Below are 13424 nucleotides of genomic sequence, written 5' to 3'. Positions count from 1 at the left end.
TCAAAGATAACAAGTCGTACATCAACACAGTTTCACAGTATTCGAGCCATTTGAAATGTATTACCAATTATGTAAGACTTAACCATAAATTCAAATTACATCATTTATGAAGGCATTTTACATGATGAGATAAACATGGTGAGATGTTCCATGGTGAAGTGATGCTTGGCACTACACTAAAGCATACTGATAAGAGACCCGACGTCATTCATCTTGAAATAGTATAGTACTCCACACATACAGCTCATTCAGAAAAACCGACTGTTATTACAGTTAACCTGCCACAAATCTAAAAAAAAAAAAAAATTCAGGTGTACTCATTGCTGCAATGGCAGAGGGACTTTGTGAGAAATGTGGTTATTTGGGTTTAAATACAATGAGAACAGCCTTCTAAAATAAGATTTCTTAAATAAATGACAAAAGATCATTGAGAAAAGAGTTCACTGGAAAAATGAGAACATGTTGAACACATTCCAGCGAATTTGGTAAAACACATTATTAAGCAAAGTATCAAAACATTAAGGCCCTTCCAAAGAAATTCTCAGGAATCTATGTGAAAAACACCAGACAGACTAGTTATATATGCCCGAGGCTATCACTTCCTCATTTCCCTCTCAGCAGAACTAGTTTCCTCCTCAAGACAAATCACTCAAGAATTCCCTCAGTATTGATGGAAATGTGTCATACTGCTCAGCCATACTTTTCTTTGTAAGAGTTCATGAGGACATGAGATCAGGCGAATGACCTGATGACAACGGGATAGGTGTCTTATTTTGCCAAAGAGTCATAATTGAAGAATAATGTGAGGAAGTTGTGAAACACACAAGTATAGCAACTATTCACAGTTCAGTTGGCATGAAATTAGACCAGCACAATCTAAAAAGGATTGTCTAAAATTGTAAATGTAAAATTTGTACCTAACACTGATGAAACTGAATATTCACATTTCTCATATTAACTAATGCACTGTGCAAGTTTGAATTTATGGCACTCTGAATGCTAATGTTGTAGGATATGTAAATTACTCTTGACTTATGTCTGCCAGCTCCATTCCTTGGAAAATGAAAGAGTATTTTTCTTCTTAAGCAAGGTGATTTGAATATGCTGTGAATGTGCATGTCTGTACTAACAATTACGCAGTTTTGTGTGTTCTCAGGCATGTAATTGGCAAACAGTGCTGTAAAACACGTCTTGCTATCAGAAGCTGAGCGGCTGATAAGATTCGGTCCAGAACCACAAATAGTTAACTGTACAGATGCCCTTAAATGGTAATCTTGTGACAGCATCAGAAAGGATGTTGGCAGTGAATAATTGCCAAAATATTCCCTTTCACAGGAAATCCAATATGCAGAAGTGACCATACCCTGCAGAACATACCACAGCAACAGCTGGTCACCAGGACAATTCAGTTTCATGGAGCAAAAGTATAAAAGATATTGTTGATAAGGCTTGTGAGTAGTGAATGAGTGAATCATCATATCACAAACGATTTATAGTCTGTGTGGAGAAATTCTTTAAGGGCATTTCATCTGACCATCCACATGACGATTTAGAGAATTATACATAATATATAATATGTACAGTATATATTAAGGTACCCCTGCTGCACTGTGTCTTCAGATTAACAGTCAAAATAGTCAGGAAATAAGGAAAATGATCAACGGAGAGTCCCTAGACAACCAGACTACTATGGGTGTCCAGGGGATTATTCAAATTCTCTCAAAACCCAATTAAGCTTCCAAGGTAGTTTTGACTGAAGGGCAGAGATAGTCTTTGCAGTTCACCTGACTATCACCCATTTCTTATACATCTTATCAGTGTTCAAAGCACAATGTGACCTGATGCTATCTATACCTGAGGAGTGATTTTCCTTCCAGAAACTTCAGATAACATCCCTCATCACAAAACCAACTCCCCTTCAATGTAACAGTTACCAGTAAATAGGTAAATGACTCGCTGAACAGGCAATGGGAAATGGCTGTGTTTAAAAAAAAAAAAGACATGATCTGATTTCATTTTAGAGTCTTTCAGTGCAAGCTAACCGAGCCGCAGATTACTGTAAATGGGTCAAGTGCAGAGTAAAGGGGACTAAAAAGAAAGTGAAAAAAGACAGTGAAAAGAGAGCTGAGGGGGATGGGGGAATGACACATAATATCAGCTATCATTTGACAGTTAGAAATGTTAGGTGATTTACTAAAGAACTGCAACTTCGGAGGTAAACCTGGTACCATAGGAAGAGGAATTTTGAGGGAAAAAACCATGACAACGGTTTAGCCACACCCCTCTAGTTTGTACCCTAGCCACCAAGAATAGGTACGGCTTTACGTGGAAATTTCTGTCTCTGTTTGTTTGCGGCTCTAGGCAGTTCCCACCAAAATCTAGCTTCCCTTTTGATTTGTCCTGATAGTTTAAATATACACATGAACAGCCTTTTGAGCACGGTTACCATGCGACTTATGGGTGAGGGCAGCTGAAAAACATTCAAGAGCTGCGTTTCCTGTAAATGAGAGAGATTTATAGTCAGATAAGCCATGGAGAGAGAGCGAATGCCATGCCAGTTGTTTTCTGGCAGCCTCAGGTGGCTTTTCTTATGCGTGTGAGGAGCGCAGTGTCAGCAGTTCAGTACAGAGCAGAACCAAAGCCCAGAGAGCTGACTCTGACTCTATCTGTTATTACAAGAACAAATGAACACTAACCCCTACACAAATCATGCAAACATGTATTATCAAAACTGACAGGTACAGACATGCCCTTAATCTTCTATCATGTATAAGAGTATAAATGCAACTGACACAAAATGAACCAAGCCATGAAGTGTGGCAGTGCAGTTATTGCTTGTATACTGCCCAGTACAGTGATGTGAGAGATTCATTTCATTAGTTCAGAGCTGAATGGATTAGTGGTGGTGTCTGCTACACTGGAACATTACTGTACAAATGCGTGACTAATTTCTGGTGTATGATGTTTTCCATATTTTGAGAAAATACCTCTTTAAATACTGGAACACCTGATTGTGTGATTTGATGATTTGTATATAGTTTGTATGTAGTTTGTACATGGTTGATATACAGTTTTTATTAAAACTCTTTGAAGTTTCCATTGCCCTCCGTGTGTGGGCTCCGTGGCAGCAGTTGTGCTACAGCACGTCCATAACCAGATTTTTCCAGATGTGTCAGCCCTGGTCTCCATAGAAACGCTGTGGTATATAGGCATGTGTGAGTGTGTGTGTGTGTGTGTGTGTGTCTATGTGTCTTATACACATGCCTTACACACACATATGTTATTATTATTAGTGTAAACAGTGAACAGTGTGATGTGTTAATAATTCAGGGAAAAACACAAAAAAGGGTATGAATGTGTGTCTTTTAGATGCTGAACAGATTTTTATCTAAAATGTAAAATTATAGCTACGGTGGGACTAAGAGTAAATTGGGCAGGGCTTTAAATTTTCCTGGGCTGGAAAGAAGGCAGGATCATTATTTCAGCTGGAAAAGATTTGCGGAAGTTGGAATCCATCCTGGTCACACACACACACAAAAAAAAAACCTGTTGTCATAGAGACTATTCCAGATTACACCCAAAACCCTTGCGTCAGAGGAAACCGCCAGAAACAAAGCACAAGTCAAAAACAGCCGCTGGGTTTCCATAGAGACCGGGGTTGGGACACTTGGAAAAATCTGCTTCTGTACATACTGTGGCACAACTGTTACCACGGAGCCCACACACGGAGGGCGAAGCAAACTTCAAAGAGTTTTAACACAAACTTATCCTGACTTTACCACAGCGTGCCGACTGAGAGCCAGGCCAACTAAAAGTCAAACAACTTCTAGAACGTAAGAGAAAGCTTAAAAAAAAAAGGGAAACCTGCTCCATTTAAAGGTGAAAAAAAGGTACAAAGAAGACAAAAATGGCTGAAAAGATGATCTTACATAAAATATGAAGCAACAATGCACTTAAAGCGCTAAAGAAATAAATGGCCTTTTGGGAAATAAATCCGTTCTGTAAACAAAAACATGGCTAAAGAGAGAGAACAGTTCCATAATATAGATGGAATGAGTTACAGAAAGGCATTCTTAGGGGGAGAGGGCAATCCAGTTACTGGAATGTTTAAGAACTCTGTGTCTCTGTTGTGAGGGTGTTACGTAACACTAGATCACTTTTACCAAAAATGTTCCCAGAGATCAGATGGCTCTAATGGGATGTTATGTACACACGCACAAACACACGAATATGCACGTTTAATTATATATATATGTGTGTGTGTGTGTGTGTGTGTGTGTGTGTGTGCTGTGTGTGTATATATATGTATATATGTGTATGTGTGTGTGTGTGTGTGTGTGAGTGTGTTGTGTGTGTGTGTGTGTGTGTGTGTGTGTGGGTGTGTGTGTGTGTGTTCGTGTGTACATATTACCCCATTACAGCCATCTGATCTCTGGGAACATTTTTGGTAAAAGTGACCTAGTGTTACGTAACACTCTTATGATATACACTATAATTTGTTTAAGTGTGAATCTCTGTGTGTGTGTTTTGTGAATGTGTATATATCTGTGTAAAACCACTGATTTTGACAGTGTTATGTTATACACAGTAATGTCTATGAATGAGTGTGTGTGCATGTGTGTGTATGTGTGTGAGTGAGAGAGAGAGAGAGAGAGGCCAGGGAGTGGTTTGACTAGTCTCTGCTCTTGGCCTTTGGTAAAGCACATGGCTTTGAATACAGTGTGTACAGTAATGAGCTCAGAGTTCACCAGATGATATGACCCACAGAATTTGACTAAGCCAGCTCGTGTGTTAATTAGAAGGATCAGAATGAATTTATTGTGTGGAAAACTTGGTCAAAAATGGCCACCCACACAAGCACAAGCACATGCACACGCGCACACGCACACACACACACACACACACACACACACAGTTTCATTAGTAAGCCTCGACCATAGATCTTCCTCTTGTTCTTTGAACAGAGTGAATTACCAGAAACTGAAAAAAGATAAACAACTTTAGATTTATCATAGTAAAAATCATAATGTGCTACTGGCGACTGTGATATAACGCAACTGGGTTGAAAGTAACACGCAAGTATCTATGAACGAGTCATTTTGACATTGCAGAAATTTAAAAACTACGACTCTAGATGATGCCACCATATGAAGACATACCACATGATTACAGCGGTGTGAAACTTAACTTACAGTGATGCATCATCTTATTATCCTCAGTCTAGAGGGAGAGTTGCAAACACACAGGATGTTGCACAGCCTTGGGAACTCTGTCTTCTTTTTGGAGGAAGCAGTAAAAATGTTGGTAAAAACACATAACTTTCTGTGTGTCTCAATATGCCAAGAGCATCCTGTTTCTCAGAATCTTTCACAGTGTTACATTGCCTAATGTATGGACATGTAACCACAGAAGCAGCCAAACTCACCCAGGGTTTCTAAGAAAAGCGTGTAAAAATCATAAAAACACTGACTTTAACACGCAAGTTTAATCTCAGAAAAACACATCGCTTCGCCCGGAATCTTTCTGTTGTGTTCAAAAAGTAAATACATAAATAAAATAAACTCCACTATATAAATAGTTTGGGAAATATTCTTATTCTTGGTAAGAATGGAAGTTCATGCTATTTTTGTTTTTTGTTTTTTTTCGAACGAGAAGAGAGAGTATTATTATACGTAAGAAAACCATAAAAGCCCCCCAGTTTGGATCATATGAATACACCAAGACCTAGACCCTTTGGGGTTTCCGTCTCACACAGACTCTTTCAGTAACTCAAACCCATTCCTATAAGGACTCTAGTTTCATTTCATATTTCTTTTGTATAAACACACAATACCAGTAAACATGGCTAGATGAAAGAGTTTCTGTCATGGAAAAAGTGAACAGAGGTAGCTTTTAAGCCCCTCTGTTTCAGGGTCTCTTTGATACGTACCGTGTTGTTAACAGTCAGATAACAGCCTGGGTTGTTATGGGAACTTATCTGTAACAGCTGTGTTTCTGAGCAACCTGTTATGTTTTCCTGTTACAGTATTTGAACCTCCATCTTCACAATTCAACTTTTCTCAGGAAATGCTGACAGCTGTACAGACACCAGTTTGGTTTTTGTTCGTTTTTTTTTTTCACGCATCACACAACATACTAAGAAATGAACACGGTTGGTGAGTGCATGTCAGAGAAGTCCCTATAGACAACAAGGGTGAGCGAGTGTACATTACAAGTCTTCCCCTCAGTAAATGTGGTTGATCACAGGTGCCATTCATGAATAGCGGTTCTCTAAAAACACAAAGGTGTGGCCCCTTAAATGTTTGATGCAATATGCGGAAACGATGGTGGACCGAGCGTATTAGCATACGCACAGAGCTGGCGAACAGTCAAATATTACATCCGTAGCCTGACTGGAAATGTTGTGTAATCATTCTGCTCTCCACAGCTCACCACTCTCCCTGGGTGAGACATGAGAGCATGACTGGGCGAGTCCTTCAAAAACTACTACAACTTAATAGCGAAAAATCACCATTCGTCAAAGTGTGCGACAGACAAAGAAAAAAAAAGTGGCTCAATGGTCTTCCGTACAGCAATTCTGTGAAAACAATGAGTTTCAGTGTAGCGTTTTCCTGTCTTTTTAAACTTTCAGATAGAAAACCTAATAAGGAAAGGACACGAAATCAAAACCGCTATTAGCTCATGCGTGTGTGGGGGGATGGTGAATGACTGAACTCTATGAATGAATGTTGGTCTCCCTAAGAGAGGAGCTGATTTACGATTGTTTGGTGGAGGAAAGGCTGTTTGAAGGGTGGGAAGGGGGTTCTCTTTCTCTTTCTCTCTTTCTCGTTCTCTTTTTCTACGCAATGGTTCAAGGAACTGATCACAGTCTCTGAGAAGTATGACTCATTTGTGGTATCAGGCAACCCTTCAGATGTTGATCACAATCTAGGCCTCTAAAAAGGCAAGAGTATGTCATACAAGAGTAATCTCTTCAGCTTGTCTACACTACAGTATTTGCTTTTACTATTTTGTTTATTCATGTATTAATTCTCTGCCCCCCCCCCACCACCACCTCATTTGCTCTAACTTTGGCTCCATTTTCTCAAACCCTCTTCATTTCTGACAATCTATCCTACCCATCAAAAAAGCTCTTTGTGCCTAAACGCGAGTGAGTGTTCATGGTTAAGGTTGGTTACAGGATAGGCTTATTGTTACTGTTATGTGCTATCACATTAAAATCTGACAGAGAAGCCAAGATGTTAGAAAAGAGAAAGGCAATGGTACTTGCACATGTGAAAGGCATTTTTGAAAAGACAGCAGGTTATTGACACAGCACTGAATGTGAGTCAGTTTGTTTTATGAGCTCTGTCTCATGCCCTGAAACCTCATTCTCTCTAGAGAGACAGACTTGTGTAGCCAAATCAAGTTACCCATTTGTGCTTGTTACGTAGATATTTACTTTTCTTGTTTCAACAAAATGTTAAAATGTTGACGAGTAGATGTGACCACAGTGGAGCTTGTTTTGGCTATCTACAAACTATCCACAGCATTTATATAAAACATCTGTGGAAACTGCTGGTCAAGAAGATTCATTAGTCATTGCTATAGAAAGATCATGCACCAAAACTGTCACCCACACTAGGTTAGTTTTGCTTCCTTAAAACCATAAATACTTTACAGAATAAACTTTGAGGAACAACAAGTATGACACATACACAGTGTTTAAACACCTCAACCACAATGTGACTTGCTGCTGGCACCCAAAGATAGGAAAGCCTGCTCACCCACTAGCCTGTGACAGGAAGTGACATACACAGAAGCTCCTGGGTAATTACTGGAGCAAACTGATAACACCCACAACCCCATACTCACACACTGTCATCTTCCTTTCATATTTATTTTATTTTTCGAGTAACACTATGTTACTCAGAGCTGTATTTCGCTGTTTGCTGTCGCTGGGGTAATGGAAGCCACGCAGCAGTGACAAGAATGAGGAGGCTGATGCTGATGTCTGAACTTGAGACAGATTTTTTTTGTGTGTGTCTATTTGGAGTGGGAGCACCTGATTCTGAAAATACATTCACGCTAAGTTATATTCCACCTATGAAAGCCTTTCTGTCTGCGGATCCTTTACCACACAGTTTCATTCCTTTTTCCAATCTCAGAGTCTCTATATATGGGCAATTTAAATGGAGCACAGCCTAAGCGCTGGTATTTTAAATGCTGCCAGAAGCTGACGTAATGCCCTCTCGTCGTTTGGCCTGCGATCTGGGGGAGGTCAGTACAGTCAGTAATGACTGAGCCTCCTCATTTTCACTCCCCTAAAAATACCCTTTATCCAGGCATATAGAGAACCCTGGACTATTGTTTATTCCTGGCATTCTCTCCCCCTATGTGGCCAAGGAGTGGGCATGTGATGTGTATCTGTGTGTGTGTGTGTGTGTGTGTGTGTGTGTTTGTGTTTGCGTGTGTGTTTGTGTTTGTGTTTGTGTTTGTGTGTGTGTTTGTGAGGTTGGACGTGGGTGCATATACTTTAATTAGTTTTATTCTTTCAGTGAATATCATCGCTGTCTTCTTTGTAACACAGTTTTCTTTGTAAATGATTGTGCACAAGTACACACACACACACACACACACACACACACACAGTCACACACTCTCACACATTCTCCCACACAGTCACAACTGTTAAACACCCACTACTCAGAAGGTCTGTGGCTATGGAACTGAGAGTGAAACCTGCTATAGCTCAACTGTTCTCCAACCCCAAAATGTTCTCTCACCGCGCTATTCTGACTCAGGTAGTCCCTTTCAAAACCACTTCTATAGACTGCTTCTTGGAATTGATCTTTACAGGTCTGTCTGTCGAGTAGTTCTTTGAAGACCTGCTCAGATAAACCCCATGAGTTTCCCTGCAATCAACATTTTGTTATCACTCAAAGCCTTAAGCAAAGAGTACTTTAGAACAGTAATTCTTGTTAAAACATTTCCTCCATACTTAGAGTCTTAAATGTTACTGAGTGAATGGCTACTGAGTTTTATGGTAGAAATGAGTTTGTGGCTGCCACCCCTAAAAAATAAAAAAAACAAACAAACAAAAAAAACAGTAAAGTGAAGCTGTTCACAAACATGCACACAGTATGCACACACACACCACATACATACATAAAATAATAGCCAAATTACAGCCTGTTATCCTCAAGCAATCAATGAAACTTCAGCTGTCAGACTCTAATGATACAGTGTGATGAGTATTGCAACTCATCTGTATGTTATCATACTACCATGCAAACGCAGGTTCTCAAGAATGGCAATAAAAGTCTGCCACAATTTAAAATGTGCAATCATATCAGTTCTCTTCCTGGAATAGACTGCAGGCTAATTTCTTTAGTAGTGTCCCGTAAGGTGAATTTTTATCAAGCTATTCAAATTTATCCACAGAGTCATTTTAGAGATAAAGTAAGTTCTGTCATATGGCGTTGAGTACCTTGGAATTGGTTTGAATAATTGAATAAGATATCCGCTGAGTTCCAAAAGCCAGCCACAGAGCTAAAAGTTAACAGGTTGTATAAACCTCTGTTTGCATCCCATAAATCTAATTGACAGTATTTTATATAAAGGATAAAAGAGCCAAAAATTATATTACATCAAACTTATAAATCAGCTAAATGGAATCAACGTTTTTACGAGGGAGCACTGAAAGTTTACAGTGTGGATCTTTGTCTCTCTACACCAGCTGTAAAGAAGAGGATTACTGTAGCTGCATCTCAGTTGTCCTTACTGAAGTCAATCAGCAAAGTCTGAGAAAAGGGTGACAAAAATCGCACTTGAAATGTTCTTCAGCTCAGAGGGAAAAAAGGCCCATTTTGTTCATCGAAAAATTTGGTCAAGAGATGAAATTAAGAAAAAAAGCTCCAAACAATATGACGGAAACTCAAAATGACACCCTCTACGCAAAAGTTAAAAACACACTGTCCAAAGGGGGTGTTTTATGGGGGGTCCATCACAGTTCTAGGGCTGAGATAAGAGTTCCCTCTCTTTTCCCCTCCCTGGAGCAAAATTATCTTAAAATCATCAACCACATCCATGCACAGGGCTGATCAAAGCTCTAAGCTCTGATTAACTACTCCTCAAAACTCCTTTAACATCCAGCCAAAGCATCTGTTATTTATTAGCACAGTTTACAACTTCAGTTTCTCCCAACTAAAGGGGATATAAAAAAGTGTGTCAGTTAAAATACAGCCCTAATCTAAGAGGAAGCCAAAAGAACCCACTATTTCACTCCCAGACAGATGGCTCCTCATCCCATATGGGGAGATTATCATTAAAAATTGCGTGTAAATAAAGGTTTATGCCAGGCCATGCCTTTATCAGAAGCGTTTGTTTGTCGCAATCTGAAAGACAATATTTAACTATGTTAGTTTGACCTAGCTGTCCATCTACAGTGAACACTGCTGTCTAATACTGTCTTTTCTAAAAAACACTTAAGAAATGTTTTTTTCAGATACATGAATGCATACACAGACAAATGCTTCAGTGTTAGGGAGTGTAACATGGGTTTTTACACAATGTTACTAAGTATATGTACCAGAAAATGTTCAAAAAAATGTGTGTGTGTGTGTGTGTGTGTGTGTGTGTGTGTGTGTGTGTGTGTATCTGTGTATGTGTGGGTGACAGAGGGTGAAGGTTGGCTGTTTGAAGTGACTTATTAACTCAGCTGTAAGAATTCTAGGAATTCATCGTAGTATCATGCAGAGCTAAGCACAGCTGTGATGAGAAAAAAAACATAGCTGAGGCATAGCTTATCACCTCAACAAAACCGTTAGCAGATGATTTCTTCTGAGCTTGATTTTTGTTCAAATCTCAAAGATTCTGGTTCCCAGATAAAAAAAAAACTATGTATCTCAGAGAAAACAGTATTTGTTCACCTGGAAGAGCACTGGACCTAACAGACTCCTGGCTTTAATCAACCCCACCTCTTTTCTACTTTTTATCATGTCATAAATGAAAGTGGCCAGGCCTAGATAGTCAAAATGCAGTATTCCAAGAACTGCAATTTCACCATAACAACCAGAAGAACATTCATGCTTCTCAGAGCTGCAGGCAGATGCAGTTATTGTGTGCAGGGTTTTTTTTTGTTTGCTTGTTTGTTCATTTTCTCTTTTGCCTTTGCACAGAAGGCAAGAGTTAAATCTATCAGACAGACTTTTAAGCACTCCATCAGAGAAGGAGGTGGTGGAGCATTCAGTCAGGAGCTGGCAGAAGCCAGATAATTTGTTGTCTCCTAAACTCATGATGGAAAACCTCTATTAGGATTTTAAAGTCATTTGTCCTGGAAACTTTATGAATGCTATCAGTATTGTACTGAAATATGTGCTAACACAAGCCAATAAACAACTATAGAATAAAAAGGGGATTTTTTTTACTATTATAGAAATTCTGTGGTTTGCAGCCATATTTTTCCAGCGTGTCCGTTTTCCCTCTATTATGTTGCTTGTTGGTAACTACAAACTATTTTAAATGGTGTGTGTGAGAGAGAAAGAAAGAAAGAAAGAAAGAAAGAAAGAAAGAAAGAAAGAAAGAAAGAAAGATAGAAAGAGCGTGCCATGGAGAGATGAGAAGTGAGTTGTGAAAGAGAAGAGAGAGAGAGAGAGAGAGAGAGAGAGAGAAAGAGAGCGAGAGAGAGAGAGAGAGAGAGCGAGAGAGAGAGAGAGAGAGAGAGCGAGAGTGAGAGAGAGAGAGAGAGAGAGCGAGAGAGAGAGAGAGAGAGAGAGAGAGAGAGAGAGAAGAAAGATCCTCACATGGCCCTGAATGAATCTGGGTACCTGGATATAGATCTGTTATTCCAGGCCTTACTGGAAAAGATGCCCTCCCCCTCCCTACAATCACAATGACAACCAGGTGTCATGGAACACATTGTGTAGCACCCTTATGATTCAGAGAGCACGCACACACGCACACAACACACACACGCACGCACGCACGCACGCACGCACGCACAGCAGTGCCTGGGACTTTCTGATGGTCAGCAGGACTGTCACAAGTACTTGGCTGCAATTATTGACCCCGAACAAGTCTGACAGTGACGCAAATTACCGCCTCGCGGCTCCTTCCATTGCTTACTGGCACACAGCTGCACCAGGTACCGAACAAGAGAAATACACAGATATAAAGAGAACCTAGATCAGCACTCTAACATCACATCAGGAATTTCCATAAACATCCGAACCATTTTCAACCCATCGACCGAGGCATGAGAATTTTGAGTAACCCAAAAACAGACATAGTTACTGTTCTATTTACTGCATAATGACACAACCGCAGCCCAAGGGAAAACAAACAAGATAAACAAGATATGTTCACCACAGTAATAAAATACACACAATAAGATATCATAACCAAATGGTTAACCATGACACTTCTCCTATTATGTCTGTTATGAAAGATGAACATGGTCTTTACTCCCCCTCCAGTCAATAGAGAAGAGCAGACATATCAAAGAGCAAAGAGGGAGCCTTCAAATATTTGGCGAACCTTTGTGTGGTAGTATTGTGTGCCAAAATACACCAAATGTTACACGCTGCAGATCTAATAAAACCTCTATGTTTTTCTCTGAATGGGCTTTTCCATCTTTGTGCGAGAGGTCACCAAGACACTATGGTACATTCAGTTCTCTCACACTCTGCAAGCAAATGCCTCAGAACATTCACACATATCAAATGTCAGCAACGCGCTCACCACACCAACACTGTTCCAAATATCTACTGACCCCGTTAGACGCTCTGTAATCGACTCTAACGCATCTCTTTGTGTGTGACAGGCACGTGGAGGAATACACGTTCAAACTGTTAAAAGTTTGTTTTGTCAGAAATAAATGAATTCCAACTTCATCACATGCTATATAGGTCTGAAAAAATTTGACACACATCCTCAAGACCCCGCAGCTGTGGATGCTGGTAAAACCCCCCTGAGAGAGTGTAGGTTCCTATTTGTCTCTGGTTCTTTGTGAGAAACTAAAGCTCCCGTTCTCTGAGGTAATGCCAGGAGTTCTTCGGGCAACGGGATGAAGTAGTAGATCGAATAACATCAGGGGATGCTAGGCCTACTCTAAATTTATCTTGAATTATCTCTGTTTGTATACACAAATTACGACAGACAGATAAACAGACAGACACATTTACTCACACACACATATACACGCAAACGCACAAAGATTCAGGATGCTTCACTACACAGCATATATTTGTTACTGCAACTGTCACAACACCTTGCTTAAATAAGCACGCATTTTTCTCTAGGGCAACTCTATATAGTTCAGTTCACTAGTAATGGAACACAGTAATGTAGTAATGGAAACTGTCACTATTTTCTAATAACCATTGGTCTTTTTGGGGTTTCCTGCTAAGGGCAACACACGAAACATGACCTTTAAATATAGTTGC

This window comes from Chanos chanos, chromosome 13 (assembly GCF_902362185.1).
Source record: "Chanos chanos chromosome 13, fChaCha1.1, whole genome shotgun sequence".
Classification (NCBI taxonomy): Eukaryota; Metazoa; Chordata; class Actinopteri; order Gonorynchiformes; family Chanidae; genus Chanos; species Chanos chanos.
Note: the sequence above shows the minus strand (reverse complement) of the source record.